Source organism: Ylistrum balloti, unplaced genomic scaffold (assembly GCF_031769215.1).
Source record: "Ylistrum balloti isolate Yb309-2 unplaced genomic scaffold, AGI_CSIRO_Ybal_v1 Utg370612, whole genome shotgun sequence".
NCBI lineage: Eukaryota > Metazoa > Mollusca > Bivalvia > Pectinida > Pectinidae > Ylistrum > Ylistrum balloti.
Window position 1 is genome coordinate 1,036,994 of NW_026782376.1, and position 17,675 is coordinate 1,054,668.

Genomic DNA, 17,675 nt, shown 5'->3' on the forward strand with positions numbered 1-17,675 from the left:
AATTTTTTCTTCATGATATTACATCCATGAAATACCATGAACCCTAATAACAATCTATTGTGTTATTTTTTATCTGTAAAATAGATGGAAAATTACAATGAATTCACTGACGGATGACCAATAAACCAGTTCTGTAATTACTTCCTAATGAATGAGTTCCAGCTGGCCGAGCATACGCTGTGATCTCTGTTATATTAACTACAAAAAAACAACATATCATAAACATTGTTGTTTAGAAAAAAAGATGTCTGCTGAATTAATATTACCCAGTATTTGGATAGAGCCAGAAGTACAATGATCATATCATGAAGTACAACTTAGGTGATGCTTGTGTGTATGTGATACCAACATCATTGTACCTCAGGAAAGATGGTAGAAAAAAAACTATATTACAATCTGTGCTACTGTCAGAGAAATTGTGTATATATGTACAGTACTGTCAAGTAGGGTTTTCTTTTTTTTTTCGTTTGCCCCCTCCATTACCCTCCCTGCCAAGTAATGCTTGACACGTGTGTGAAGAGCACCTCTGAAACACATTGATGATCGAGGCTACACCAGTGTCCTTGGTGGAAGCTGACAAACTTTTGTGTCAGAGACTGTGATGCCGAGATATGTTTTAGATATGTACAAGTTTCTCCATGGTATTACCGTCAGTCTTTGTGATCAATTGTAAACTTTGGACCTGTACTTCAGAAGGCAGAAAGAATGGTATGTATCCAGATGAAACAGGAATTAAATGATCTGACCTAGATACAGATTAATTAGATGAGACAATGTAGGATTTTCAGGTATTTTTATAATAAAACAAGAACACGCTTAAAAATGCTAACTACACAAATGTATCATCAAATATTACAAAATATCTTCTCAAAACAAGTTCTGTAGATACCAAAAAGAATGGCAAATATCGTTAAATATTACAAAAAATCTTCTCAAAACAAGTTCTGTAGATACCAAAAAGAATGGCAAATACCTTGGGGCTAAACCGTTTGCTCAAAGTAATGTGAGGATAAGTTTTATCAAAATTCAATAAAACAGTATATGCTGATAATTCTACCAAACAACATCACATAAGAATTGGCTTATTACCTTACATAGGCTTATTGTCGGATATATACGGTAAGTGTTGAGTTTTAAGTTAAAGATATCTGCTATTCAGATAGTAACTTTAATATCCATAAGAATTATTTCCTTTACCTGAAGTCCTCACAGTGGATGTAGATTGTTTTGAGTTGCTGGATTAAATTTGAATAGATTTCTTAATTTTACATATTATGAATTGTAAAGATGCTTATCATTACTGGGATGTATAGGTTGTGAGCAGTTTACATACATTTTGATAATCAAATCATCTCTTCCCCATGTTGTGGAATTATTTTTATTCTAAATTCAGACTATAAATCAAGTATATAACTTTAAATTATAAGTAAACTTCATTTCTATTCTATATAGAAATAAGCCCAGACACATCAATTGCAGTACCTGAACTGCTAACGAATGCTATATGTAATAAGCTCCCTTATTTGATAAATCAAGGTTTATATATTGACTGGCCACTTATTACACAATGAAACACCCAAGATTATCACAGGAAAACTAACCTGGATTTATGTGATAAATCAACTGGGATTATTGCACAGTGAATAATACTGACTTATTGCATGATAAATTGTCTGGGCTCATAGCAAAAATATACCTAGGCTTATTGCATGATAAATTGTCTGGGCTAATAGCAAAAATATACCTAGGCTTATTGCATGATAAATTGTCTAGGCTCATAGCAAAAATACACCTAGGCTTATTGCACATTGCCTTGGCTCACTGCAGGATAATTCGCCTAGTGTAATTGCAAGACAAATTGTCTGGGATTATTGTAGAATAAATATGGTATACATTATTGTTTACTGACAGCTGGGAGGGTATTCTAACAAATTCAATGAAATAGCTGATATATAGCCTTCATTTTAAAATGTTTAAAAAATGTTTGAAGTTCACAGCAATTTTCACCATTATGAGAGTGTACAAACATACAGTTCTGCTGTGGCTGGTGATACAGGCTGTTGACAGCAATCATTTCCATAAGTGTTGAGCCAAAGTATTCTCATAGCTAGCATACACTGTGTATATGTGTATACCTATTGGAGAATGTTCTAATTATTACTTACATCAAAGGCAGATTTAGAATGACAAGGTAATTGGGAACACACCTTAATTCCCTCTCTTGTCAACAGACTTATATAATGAGTTCTTCAAAATGTCCTCCAGCATTGCATTAGATTGCTTATAATGTCAAGAGAGAAATTACAGGAAATGAATGAAAGTGATTGTAATAAAAAAAACTTAGGTAAAAACAAAGTCAACATTTCTGCTACTTGTGCAATAAGACTTTGTAGATTAATGAAGAATTCAAAATTTCACAAAAAGCAACAACCAAAGTGTTAGGAAATACATTCAACAAATGAAGAAAATGGTCTTTACTCTTTTAACACAAACAGTCCTACAGCATTGGTGTTATTTTAAAAGAGCCAATTTTCTTATAATTAAAGTATGCAATCAGCAGCTCATCAAAAACAGGTAGTTTTATAGATTATTGACCTTTAAAGGCAGGTAATTGCTGAAGATTAGTGGTCCTTTAGGACAGGTAATCTAGTGATGATAAGTCTTCTTTAAAGACAGTAATTTCTGATGGCTGGAAGTTCTTCCAGACACTTAATAGATTACCAGATTGACAGCCAGTGGCCTATCAAAGAATACTGACTTATAAGAAAAATGGTCTTTCAAGAAAGGAAGCCTTTCATACCAGGCTTTATTCTGAGCTACAAATTCCATATGAAGAGACATATAATGACAAGAAGTGTTTGAAAACTGGTTATTTCAATTACTATTTTGAGACATCATTCCATACAAAAAGGTCTTACAAGACAGGTAGCATGTCATAATCTGTTATACTACAAGACTTTTAGGTAGTCTCTTAGGAGAGGTGGTCTCCCCAGAAAGGTTATACCAGAGTTACAATTTGGTAAGCTAACTAGCAACATTATGGTATACATTAGAATGGGGCTGTAATTAGGCAAAGTACTCTGACAACATTGGCTAACATGTAACAGTTATGTAGCTGATTCTGTTGAGCATGTCCTCTGTCAAATATAAGTAGTACACTATGTGAGTACAATGTCTGGATTACAGAGATTGACTGGAACACACAGGGACTACCATCTCTGACATCAAACTCAGAATGTCTCCATGACAAACTAAGTCTTCTCAGACACAGATTCAAGTGAGTTAATAATGGTTGACTTACTGTATTAGTGTAGAGAATAATTACATATGTGTTAATTTATTGTAACATTAAGAATACTTTCACTTCTTCTGTTTTGACAAATATTAATATTTTAAAAAAAATAGAAGGTTTATCACATTTCACCTAAACTTTTCATTATACTGAAAAAAAGGACAAAAAATTAAACAGTATTGCCAAATTATTTAAGGTCATTGCAAGGTCATTGCCTCTTTAATGGATGTTTAATGGTGTAATATTATACAATTCACTGTAGGCCTAAATGTTCTGTTCTATCGTACTCCAAGACTCCAATTTTGTTCATAATAAAGATGTTGGATCCAAAATGAAATTGCTTTAAAGATGAAATCAGAAAGATTGTAAATTATCAGTTTATAACAATATTGATACAGACAGCCTCTGTGTGACAATGACTTTGTCTTGGATTCATTTGCATGGTTGATCAAATATAAGACATTTTGTAACCTTTGTTTCCTGACCTCATATACAGTAAGCCTCTGACCGACATTGATTACAGTCTTGGAACCATCATTGAGGCTCATTCTGATATGAGACATAGAAGGCATTTTGTAATTTTCTACATGTTCACCATATAATCAGCAAGCTTCTAGCTTAAATTGAATACAATAAGCACATCATGTCTTAAAGCCAAATGGAAGCAGGCAAAGTAAGACTTTTCAAAGTTTCCACACTTTTCAAAACCTTTTGATGACACTGAAAGCTGCAAGTGTAATGTATCTTGGAAGCAACAAGAAGCTGGCTGAATGAAATTAGCCTTTTTGTACTGTTTCTACGGTGTCCATAGAGAGCAAGCCTCTGGCTGACACTGAAAGCTATTATGTAATGACTAGAAAAGATAGCAGACAGGAAAATGATATTATCAAGTACCTGCTACTTATCTAACATCATCCAAACCAGATGAAGGTGATTCTTTGATCTTCAAAGTTCTATATCTTGTCACATGAGTTATCTCCCCTTAAGTTGATAATGTGTTGGATGTTTCAATGATATAACAATAACAACTGATGCTTGTGGCATCGCTGAAGGACGCAAGCAAAATGTACTATTATAATTGCTACATAACATCAGTATTGGGTGTAATTCAATACATATTGTACTGTATATGTATCCCAAGGATAAACACATTCCGTTACAAGACCTCAGCATTTAAGATCTTTGATGAAAACATAACTAACTAATGAAATTTAGACCTGGCTGCATATTTTGAATCTCTGTTCAACTCAAGACTTTTATTTTTTAAAGACTCAGGTCATTTAAATTTGCAAAAGTAAACCTTAATATGAGCTTAAAACATTGCAATGAATCACAACATACCTACATACCATACTTGTCCTAACAAGACCTCCGAGTTCATTGAGGCAACTCATATTGTGTTTAAGGATATATAAAAAAGTGAAAAAAATAATTTTACAACAATTGGTAACTAAGCTATGAGCTTATATCAATGACTCTTGTTGGCTCATACAGAAGGGAATGGGGGGGGGGGGGGGGGGGGGGGGGGGGGTCAAACTGTGGGAGGAAACTGGAGTACCTGAGTAAAACACAGCTGGTCAGGCAGATGATTCTCATACATGTCTGTTCCGAGAATCGAACCCCCTGACACTGAGGTGAAAAGTAACTGTGTTACCACTGTGCCACCAAACCACTTAAATACTCATTGCTATCAAAATGAATCTATCAGATTTCTTGTAGATAAAGCAATTTTTTACACATTTATATGATTAACAATTACTTTGAAACTTGAAAAAATTTCAAATATTTCAAAAATTGTTGAAGATTTTGCACCTTTTGCAATTTTCCCAAAGAGCTAAGTGCCCATGGAACTATCAGATTGGTCAGATAATAGTAGCTGAAAAAGAGACTCCTCCTGGAAAGATTTAAATGTGGGTTTTAAATGGTGTTTAAAGAAAATCAAATTTATGACAGTTTCTTAACAGAAAAAGAATGTGATTGCATGTAATTATGTACAGTTAAAGACAATTAAAACTCCATGCTGGTTTTAAAAACGATTTATGATGCTTGAATGAGTAATTGAACATGGCATTGGGCATTCAATCTCAGAACTACAAAGAAAGTGGACTGCAGATTAAAAGGATTTGAGACACGATCAAATCTTTTTCTGAAAGTCAAATTCACAGTTAAAACCATGCATTTCTCTGTGTTATGATCATATATATCTAGTTGCTCAGCAATGTTGTAACGCAGAAGTTTTGAGTCATGAAACAAAATTTGTAGTGGTCATGCAATTCCATGTACATTAAGTTCCTCAGAAAAGTTATGATACTGCAATTTCAAGACTTTTTATTTGAGCCATAAACCAAACTACTAATAAATGCTATCTTTCTGTTTCATTAATGTCACAGAAGTGCAGTGCCCATGAAAGATGTTGTGAGTCACATATACTGGAACAGTTTTACTCCTTCATGAAATAAACTAGGAGAAGATTAAAAAATCAAAACTTAGACAAAAATGGCTGTACCCATGGTGTTGAGCTTTTAAAAGAGTATCATGGCATAATTTTGATTAAAGGATTATAAAGTTTGTAGTTACTGTTAGCCTATCTTGATCCTACCAGCTAACATATAACTGAAACAACATCTGTCACATGTGGTTAATTGTTATTGTTGTGCAATGATTCCATGTCTGATAATAAGCCTTTCCCTCCCACTTTCAGCTGTTCAGTTTCAATACCCTGTAATGAGTATATCCCTGATTATGAGAGTTAAAATGGTACCACTACAGCTCTTTGATCCTAAGGGACTGAAAGTCAGTAAATATCCCATAGTTAGAAACTGATGCTTAATGACCATTAGACAGCTAGTTACCTATCTACTTTGTGCCTCGTGCAACATAAAGCCTTGACAGAGTTTTTCCATTTCTCCCAGTCAGTTGCCACTGTTCATACTTAGTTCCGGGATCTCCAGTCTGCTTCATCTCTCTTCTCTCTACCGTTCTCCTCCATGTTTTCTGTTTTCCTTCTGGGCTGGGTCCCAACATTGCAGTCGTTTGTTCTTGTCCTGCCTCATAATAAGCCCAGTCATTTTCCGTCTGTGGCTTTTTATCTCCTCACTTATTGGTCTCATCTTTGTTCTTTCCAATATGTCTTCTGTCCTTACATGACCATGTCACTGTACAGTGTAAATCTTTCTGAGGCACCTGTTGTGGAAAACATCAACCAACTAGTCATGCCTTTATTCATTTCCACGTATCACATCCATGTTGTTTTGTTGAGAATAGAGAAATATCTTCTGTAAAATCTAGATCCTCCATTATTTATTTTAATTGTGATCTTATGCCATTCTCACCACTTCCAACTGCTTTTCTCATCACCCACTCCATAACAACTAAAAATATCAATAGAGCCATGGTACAGCCTTGTGTCACTCCGGTCTTGATGTAGAACCACTCTCCTACTTCTTTGTGGTCTTCCATAGCACAATGAAAATCCTCATAGAATAATTTCATTTTCTTTAGACAGCTAGTAAAATTGAAATCTTACACTCAAAAGAAATCAGGTAATATGTGCATCAGGTGCTGTTAGATGCTGATGATATGAGCGATGAATGTTTAGAAATTAAATGATAATTGAGCATTGAGCCTTGTAAGGAATAGATCAAGTGATATCAGCATTAAGCCTTGTAAGGAATAGATCAAGTGATATTAGCATTTGGCCTTGTAAATAACAGATCAAGTGATATCAGCATTGAGCCTTGTAAGGAATAGATCAAGTGATATCAGCATTGAGCCTTGTAAGGAATAGATCAAGTGATATCAGCATTGAGCCTTGTAAGGAATAGATCAAGTGATATCAGCATTAAGCCTTGTAAGGAATAGATCAAGTGATATCAGCATTAAGCCTTGTAAGAATAGATCAAATGATATGAGCATTGGGTCTTGTAAGGAACTGAGTGATAATTGAGCTATGACTCACGTTGAGTGATATAAGCTACAAGTTTTGTTAGAAATCAACTGATAATTGAGCTAAATGTCTTGCTAGAATTTGAGTGATATGAGCTAAATATTGTTAATAATCAAGTGATAAAAGAGCAATGAGTCTCGTTAGGAGATGAATGCCAACTGAGCATTGAGTCTATCAGAAATTGAGTAACTTAATCCTGAACAAATGGAAATGATCTGACTTGACATACATTTTTAACTGAGGAATTGTCTCCTCTTAATTGAAATGTAATGTTATAGATTAATCTGAGCATTCTTAAAGAAGTTAGTTTAAAACTCAATTGCTATCCATCTATGGTGTATAATGCTAGACACATTGTCACCATCAAACTGCAGCTAAACAAACAAAGTGTATTTAAACCAAAAATAGACTTCATTAGAATTGTACAGCACAAAAAAGCACGAAAGCATCTATATAGGCTTTGAGGTCTTTGATAAGTAACCACAGACTTAAATCAAAGCATGAGAATCTCTACCATGCCTACATGGAATTTAGATCTATATTTGTATTCTTTCAACTCTATATGTAATACACCATTTTGATAAATGAAAATCAAAGGTACTACAACTTAAAAGACCATTATGAAAGTTTGCTACCAATAACTCCCCCTCCCTTTTTCTTCTTTACTTGACAAATTTCAACTACGGCATGTATATGGACATTTAAATGACAATAAAAAGTCAAGTCTACATTCAAATCTCACATCTGTGAAATTGATCAAGTGGTCTCTGTTGCAGATTGTCCCTTAAAACAGGTTTATATTTAACAGAATGATAACTGTACTAGGGAGGAAGATTTTCTAGAAGTGATCTCCTGGCAAAGATGCAGACCGGTCTGCATGAAAATAATATTATGAGGTGTTTCAGAAGTGGTTTTGCTATATAAGTGGTCTTGTTATACAGGTTAAAAAAATACAAAAATAGCTATACTGAGGAATTTTACAAATGATAAGTGGTCTCATTATACAGGTAAAGCAAATAAAAAAAGAACTATAACGAGCATTTTTAGAATTGGTTTCTTTATAAAAGTGGTCTCATTGAACAGGTTGAGTAAATATGAAAATAACTATAGTGAAAAGTTTTGTAAGTCGTTTCTAATTTGGTCTCAATGTACAGATTAATTAAATATCAACATTACTCTAAAGTTTTATAGGTTCACTGGCTGTCAGAATATTAATCATAGTGTAACTATATATTTTTTGATAAGCATTATCTATCCAACAACTATGGTCTTTTTTATCGTTGCGATGTGTTTATCAGGATTTCAGATTCAAAATACCACTAAATCACTTCACTGGAAACAGCAGTATAGGATATGTCTCTGCTTATCTCCCTTGCTGACTGTGCTATTTGATAAATATAAACATTTCCCTGACACAATGACTGGCGATCCTTAATTAACCACCTTTAAAATTTCAGCTTGAACAGTTGAATGATCCATTCTTGAAATCTTAAACCCAGGAAGCCATAAATTGAATACAATTTGCCTAAACTTTGAGAAGATAGAGCCCATCAATTACCAAAAGAACTGTTCTGTCTGCGCTCCACAAAGCACTTGATTATCTTGGAAACTTATATGCCTTTTAGAAGGAATATAGGAACTGTCTACACAGCTCACTTGATTATAACCATCTAGCAAACGTCAGACGTTCCGTCTTCATTTACTGTAAATGTCGCACTTCAATTTCTTGATACTGCAGGGTAATGATATAAAAAGGCTAGAAATAAGAGCAATGAAAAAGTTTTATATTATACTCAATATCAACCTCCTACAAGTCAAATTCAAAATGACTATATAATTATCTGGTACATCAATCACACCAAAATAATTTTGTTATCATAAAACTGACATCAAATTTGAAATAGATAAAATAATGCTGCTTTCTATTAATCTTTAATAGTGCTTTAATGATTTCTATAACATTATGTGGCCTATGCTCAGAGTCTGACTCATGATTAAGCTATTTAGAGATAAATATGTTGAAAACTATAGATACTTTGTCCATTATTACACTTTAAACTCAATATAGTACATTTAAAAGGTTACTTTTAAAAACCTGATGACATCATTTACCAAATATGACCAAGAAAAAGTTAAGGATATTATTTCAAAATCTTTGAACCTAAGAGATTCAATATGCCATTCAAAAAATGATTTTATCATGGATTTGGGTTTGTTACCCAATTTGAATTTCTGAGAATCAAACTGAACTCATAAATCAGAGTCTTCTTGAGCCACATCAGATTTGATAATCTGGAAGGACATGGGATGTATGGATTTTTACAACCGTTTGTTGTATCTACTGTTTAATTATAGTCAGTCTCTACATAGTTGTACATAAAACTGATGTATTTTCTTAGTTAAGGACAAATTTTTTTCTCCCCCAAACGAATTGTTTGTTTTGTTTCATAGTATTAAACAGCATGTTGATGGGATAATAAGCCTACTCTCTCCTACAATTACCTTCAAAAATTAAATACTACTCTCGAGAGAATGTTGTTGCCTTGGTTAATGACCGTAACGCCAGCCAATATATAGATGCAGCTTATGAAAAATTCAGGTTTCATTATCAGTAAAACTCTTGAGAGCTCTATGGAAGACAGCATGACATCGGACTGGTAACGTGCAAGGATGACTAAGTACCAATCATTCTATAGTATCATACAGCCAGTAGCTTTTTCACCTGTATCAGCATTCATACAGGTGTTTCATATAGAAGTATATGTAAGGATCCCCTCCTAGCACAGTCTGTGGAACTACAGATACAAAATGAACATGGACACCTGAGTTGGAGATTTTACAGGTATTTATATACAGGTAAGTAAAAAATACTACAGTTAATTTCATCAGAATATAATGTTAATGATATACAGTATGATTTTATGCAGCAACAACGTAAAAACTTTGTCACAGTAAAAACTTAATTCCAAGGCAGCAGCTTCAGAAAAGCCATATTTAAATGTTCAATGCATAAATATCCGGCTAATAATATCATAATGAAGTTATAAGGGGCAGCCATAGCTTGGAGAGACAAGCATCAGAATTTCCAACCCAAGGTGAAGATTCAAGTTGCCTGATTAGATCCATACTTGGCCCCATTTGCATTTATCGGAAATAGGAGTATACAGACCATATTTTGCTGTTGTGGTTATGGCCTTTGGCAAGTGACTAAGTTACTCCATGTCCGCTTAAAAGCCTTTGATGGGCCTCTCATATGTCATTCAGTAAGGTAGCTTCCAAACCATGTTTCTTAAAACAGGTGCTTTATTGATAGAGATGATGATGGTAGTGTCTTAATGCAAGTATCTTATGAAAGTTTGAAATCTGGATTAAATCTCCTTTGATTACGTGATATCTTCCATTAGTTACAGGTGACCTTTGTTTGCTTTAGAAATGCCAACATATAAATCGGTGCTTGTCCATTCAAATGTGACATTCAACATTTAGGAAAAGCACTTAGATTTTTCTCATTCTAAGTTAGTTTAATCATGCAAACAATCGGCATCTGGAGGAAAATGAGTAAAACTAATTAAAATCTGAAATTTATATTTAAACATGTAATTTGTTTTGTGTCAGTGTGTGTTAATAATGGCTTGTACAAGTATGTACAAGCTTAGCAGGCCTGTATTGAGTCAACAGTAACATCCGTAATTATTCCTAAAGTCAACCATCCAGCTCAGTAAATGAACCCTAAATCAATGGTCCGAAGTTCTCGTCAATAATTTATGATGTCATCACAGTCACCCAACCACAAGATTTACCAGATAACACAAGCGAAACATCAACTTTGACACAGCTTGAATTATTCATTGTTTTTCTTTACCTGCTACTGGGCTACTGTTAGATACGTGGCTTCACTTATAACCAGTTGTTCGTACTTTTGTAACAAAAACCACCAGGAGTATGGAGTGTTGAAGTAACCTCCTCAGATCTTTACCTGAGGTTCCGTAGACCAATGCTTCACTGTTTGAGGCTACAGGCAGCCCCTTAAATGACGGTTTTATACACATTCTTAACACAACTTTGGAAATATTTGAAAATGATTTTGTAAACTAACTGCATTTGTCTTTGTCAAAATCCTATGGTTCAGAATGATGACTTTCAACTCCAAGATTTTCATCTGTTTTGTCATCATCCTTGAGAAATCTAGTCAGTTAGTATATTGGACATCTAGTTAACAGTTTTGATTAGTCTTTCCAGCTTTTAATAACTGTTAGATTCCAAACAAGAGAATTACTTCTTCATATTAATATCATAAGGTAAAATAATCATTAAAGCAAAATAGAATTATCAGTATTTTCCTTTAGAAGTTTGTGCAATATTTGATACCTTCCAAAACAAATACATGTAAATGGAAAATGTCAAGAGAAATGCCTGTATATTAAATTTCACTGGAAAAAGAATTTTTTTGAAAATTCTTAACTTTCACTGCTTTTCTATAAATTAAACTGTAATGAACTAGAATGAGATCACTGAAGTTAGTTTTCAATGATATATTGGACCACAAGTCAGAGTAGATTAGACGCTTGAGCATAAATGGTTTTCAAAATCAATGTTGTTTCCAAAATATTTCAATTTAAACAATTCATAAATTCTATTTCAGTTTTAAATATCTTATTAATTATTTTTGCACACTGAAAAAGCCCCACTCTATATTAATAAATGGACAAATAAAAAAAAAAACAAAAAATACAAAAGTTCAGAATTCTAATAAATTTGTTTTTTGGTAGCTGTGAAACTGATATCTTTAAAAATTATTCTGACACAAATGTTTTAAAGTAATTTCAAAGTTGTTAAAATCAATTATCAAATATTTACGAGATATAACAACTTTCAAATATTGACAAAAAATATTCAAAGAAATCAGGATTGAAATGTAATAACGTTTTTCCACCAAGATTTCAACTTCGTAAGTACATTCTAATGTCTTGAATTTGCATAAAATACTGAAGTCAAGATCAACTGAAATACTAACAGGAGATATGTCTTCATCAAATTCATTGTCAATGTCAATAAATAAGGTCATATATGCAGGTCAATACAGTAAGTTATTGGCAAGGCAAGGTCAGCAAAGTAGGCCATAGGCAAAGACAACACAGTGAGTCAAAGGCAAGGTCAACAAAGGTCAAAGGAAAGGTCAGCATAGTAAATCATTGGCAATGTCAGAGAAATTGGTCAAAGATAAAAACAACACAGTCATAGCAAGGTCAATACAGGTCACTGGCAAGGTCAACATAGAACATCAAAGGCAAGGTCAGCACAATAGGTCATAGGCAAACACAATACAGTAGTTAAGTGAAAAGACCAGCAAAATGGCAGGTCAAGTCAGTCATTGCCATAACCGGGTTCCGAAGACACATTTTTAACATACTTTTTCACCTGAGCCTCAAATTCCAATATGCATGAAACTAGCTTCCTATAAAAGCTATATACCGACAGAAGGCTTTAAACCATTCTGAAGTGCTATATAAAACTCTAATTATGTCACAACAGTTTCCAGATATCAATATAAACCCTGGTATCCTGCCACACAAGTTCACCTGAGTATGCCATTAGGAGATAAAGATGATGTCAATTTTAGAGGAAAATCAAGCTTCCTTTTTATAGGTCTATTGATTTTGTATATAGGTATGGAACAGGATAAAGTTTTCAAGATACACAGGTAACTTTCCTGCTGATCATTGATATTAGTGTTGATGGTGGTGGTGATGATGATGATGATGATGATGATGATGATGATGATGATGATGATGATGATGATGATGATGGTGATGGTGATGGTGATGGTGATGGTGGTGATGATGATGGTGATGATGATGATGATGATGATGATGATGATGATGATGATGATGATGATGATGATGATGATGATGATGATTTGACTTTCAGTGTGTCAGTACACAGATCAATAAATTTCTGATTGTTTCTCAGATAACCAAAAGAAATTTGAAGTGATTGCATCATTTCCTTATATTGTTTTTGAATCTATTATAAATCTGAATTGAATATCATAGCTGCTCACTGTTGGTCTTACAGAGATGGACCGGGAAACAAATATCATAATTAGCAGTCTTATCTCAAATTTAAGAATTGTATCAACAACTTCAAATGTCTTTTATAGAAGACAAGTTCAGAATCCTAGAAGAGAATAACATTGCAGACCCTGTAGAGAAATTTGTGTAGGTGGTAGAGATGGCGGTTATGATTAACCTTCCAATAAGTAAGTCTATTGAAACAACTTTAGACTGGAAGTGATGTATTGTATCAAGGAAAATGGTTTGGACAAATCCATCCATTAATAAAATGTAGAGCTAGACGCACTATAATACTCAACATAATCTTGTTTATCTTAAAGATGTTCTGGTACATTCACTATCTTAAAGTATTGATAAAGAGAATTATATAAAGGACGTAAAGAAAACTAAAGAAAGGAAAGAAAACTGAGTGGAAGTATAAGTCGAGGGTGAGGGGGTTGAGGGGTGAGGGGGTGGAGGGAGGGGGGGGGGGGGAGGGGTGAGGGGATCGAGGGGTGAGGGGGTGGAGGGGGTGAGGGGGTGGAGGGGGTGAGGGGGTGGAGGGGTCGAGGGGTAAGGGGGTTATGCTAGATATAAGTGAGTCTGTAGGTGAATGTGGGAGAGAAATTCTAAAAGAACAGATTCAAAGATACTGATGTAGGTGGAATGAAGGGTAAAGGAGTGGGCAGCGTTTCACAATATCCTTGCATGAGAGTACAAAACCCTCCAAAATCGGCAAAATTCATGACATGATCCTGGTTTTCATGTATTTTCCAACATAAATTCAGAGTAAGGGGTAAAAATCCATAGTTTGGGATATACCTTTTTCAAAGTACAAGGGAAATACTGGGTGGGTCTGGGAGTAATGAAGGTGACAATGAAGCAACTAAGAGTAACTAAGTGGGAGTGACTTATAGAAAGGGATGGTTGAGGCACAGTTAATCAGCAAAACACATTTGTAAACCAAAATGGATTAAGACGTGGGAGGTTAACTAGGAAGGAGGTGGGTAAATAGAGGGAGTAATCCCTAAAGGACATAACAACGTACAATTAGCAATCAACATGTGGCACAAAGGGACTGTTGGCTTAATTCATAATGGTGAAATATGCGCCAAATTGAAAATATGTTACTGTTGGTTACTACTGTTATTGAAGATTAAAGTAGTCAATTTTTGTTCAAATTCACAAAAAGTTTTTTAAAATTAGCATGCAAAAAATTTCAATAGGAAAGGCTAATGCTTTCAAATTACTGTCAACTGTGCCACCATTTTAAATGAAATGATAGTCAGTGGATGTAGAATTACACTCCTTCGTGAATTTACTGGGCAATCTTTTACAGGAATGAAATGTTTGTTATACCCATACCTATTTAAAAAGCAATAAAATGGTTCAATTCTGTGCCAACTCATAATGATTAAGTTACAGTGTTAATAAACTGACTACATGTGTAAAATGTTTATAATTCTTCGATGGAAAATTACACGAGTAAAGGAATATGAAGGAACATAACAGACATCTTAACACATAGGTTTTCTTATTCTAATGCTATTGATCGTTGAAACTGACAACCTAGAAAGGAATTCCAGGGAATCATATCACAACCATCAGATTGTGTATAAAATCGAGATATTGATCACATCATCACCGACAACATTACAGTAAAGGCCAAAGGGGTAAGCTTGACATATTTTATTTTTTAAAAAAACTTGACCCTTTAATGCCTACTGTGTACATTACAAACAGTCTTTTCAATAACAGATTTATCTATTAATTCAGACTTTGAGAAGGAATTTCCGCGATTTAAACTCTAGGATAGACATGATAAATTGTCTTGGATTTTGGAATGTTTTTTGAGCTAACAGGTGATTATAGGTAGTAGGGTATACCATAGTGTCTTGCCAACAGCTTGCTGAAGCAGAATTGGATGAAACCAATAAGGTATCAGAGTTGTTCGGAATGACATGATCGATGGGTTCGTCAATGAAATCTTGGATAGATCTTTTCTGCTTCCACCTCCCGTTAACCGCAATTGTTCACACCAAAGTTCTGTGATGGATGTGGATATCGATACTCTCGGACTTGGAATCACAGCCATGACTTCCAAAACAACAGTCATTTATTGTCTTTCTAATCAAATTTTACAACTGTTTAAGAGTTAGAAACCTAAGTAGATCAATAAAATTTCATAAAAGTTCAACAAAACAGTTCTTTACTGAAGATATCAACACTTAGAATCTTCAATTTGCATTTCTCCACCTTTTTAAGAAGTCATACCCTTAACATCTATTCAATTCTAGATGATTTAAAGACCATCTTGAAACACAAATAAAACATAAATGATCAACAAATGCATAATTTTCATCATTTTTATCGTACACAAATTGAAAGCATTTGCAAAATTCGAAATTCAATATATTTTTCTTATAACCAACTTGGATTGACCAAAATTTATACAATGGGTGTCATTGATGAAACTTAAGATGCTTGCCTTTGCAGAACACCTGGTCTTATTCTCCTTATACTTTGTCAGGAATCCCATATAAATTGTTCTTTTGTCCATATTTTGCCCTGGTCCCATTCAATTTCAATATGAATTCAGTTGTTGTTGTTGCTTTCATAATTATCATATTATGTGAGAATACAGTCATGGCAAATGATGCAAGGTTTTGCAGAAAAAGAGAAAGAATGATCTTACTACAGAAAGTTATGGATCTTCATGCTTTCTTTTCAGGACAATATGGAACAATCTTATCAAACATTTGGTATTTTGTCAAAGGTAAAATTGAACTTTTTTTTTTATCTGAAAAATAAATGTTACTATGCAAAACAGACTTTGTACGATAGTTCCTGTGTCATGTGACACCTCACAATAGTCAGCTCAGTAGTGATACGTACTGGTACAAAACAAGTTGAGAAACACATACAACAAACCACACTATTGTAGTGAAGAGCCCTCAGGAGACAGAATGCTCTACATAAGTGTCATGACAATTAACCATTTTCCTTAGCCATTCCTGATAAAGCATGGCACACAAAAACCACAAACACGTATTTCTGGAGCACCAACCCTATAACCACTACCAGAAACTACAACAAAACCACAAACACATATTTCCAGAGCATCAACCCTATAACCAATACCAGAAACTACCACAAAACCACAAACACATATTTCTGGAGCATCAACCCTATAACCACTACCAGAAACTACAACAAAACCACAAACACATATTTCTGGAGCATCAACCCTATAACCACTACCAGAAACTACAACAAAACCACAGACACATATTTCTGGAGCATCAAGCCTATAACCACTACCAGAAACTACAACAAAACCACAGACACATATTTCTGGAGCATCAAGCCTATAACCACTACCAGAAACTACAACAAAATAACAACCTAAGTTCTTCCCCAAAACATTATAGCCCTTTGCTATATTAAATAAAGTTATCTACATGTATCATATTAATCATCTTTTAATTATTACAAGTAATCAATAATAGCAATGTTTACTTGTTAATCCTTTTTTCTTTCAAATATTATCATATTCATCCCAGGGGCCTAGCAGGTCTAATACTTCGCTCCTGAGTTTATTCAATTCTGCCAACTAGACTGCAATCAGTGCCAACCTTCAGTATTTTACCAAGAAGTATTTGCAATTATTTAATCCCCCCCTCCCCTTTGTTCATGCTGTATATATTAAAAAGAATACTTTTTTCATCATCAGAGCAACCACACATTTATAGTAAATTTATGAATATGACAAAATTAAAAGTAGTCAAACAAAATCAGTAAAAGTAAAGAAAAACAAAAAAGAAACAAAGACAAAAGCAAACTTGTTCTGCTGAATAAGTTATTTAAAAAACCAAACAGTCTAGACCTTCCTTTGTTTCAGCCCTAAAAGTATACAATTCCAAATGTATACTTGAAAGTGATTTATTAATTGGTTTTGGATGTATTTTATTCATTCAAGCCTTTTAAACATTGGTTCAATCAATCTTAGGACTTCATGTTTGATCATTGAACATTTTGGACTTCATAGTCCATCACATCCTTGTCTTTGTTTGTGCTTGTGAAACACTCATGTGAACTCATGCTTCATAAATCCTCTTCATCAAACACTCTATCTAGCATAGTATACTGACTGCAGTTTTGTTCTTGATCAAATAAACATGGAGCCTGACTGAATGAAACCTTTTGAATGATATACACAGGAATGTCCATCTCCATTCACATCAATGACCAGCACAAATGTGTGACTTTTTTAAAGAGTTTTTTGTGGCACAGAAACTAAAGTTTCTTTTAATACCTCCTTATCATATCAAAGTGCTGATTTATTGGCCCCAATGCTGCACTGTACAAGTCCCTAAAGCTATAC

At 34.0% G+C, this 17,675-nt stretch overlaps 1 protein-coding gene across 1 annotated transcript in view; it reads left to right on the forward strand.

Moving 5' to 3' along the window:
- The first annotated feature begins 626 nt into the window (after positions 1-626).
- The window catches only part of LOC132556998 (uncharacterized), a 60,169-nt gene continuing 43,120 nt past the window's right edge, over positions 627-17,675 (forward strand). The window contains exon 1 of the mRNA XM_060221462.1: positions 627-708. The gene's annotated coding sequence lies outside the window, so the exon portion shown is untranslated. The remainder of the gene's footprint in view (positions 709-17,675) is intronic.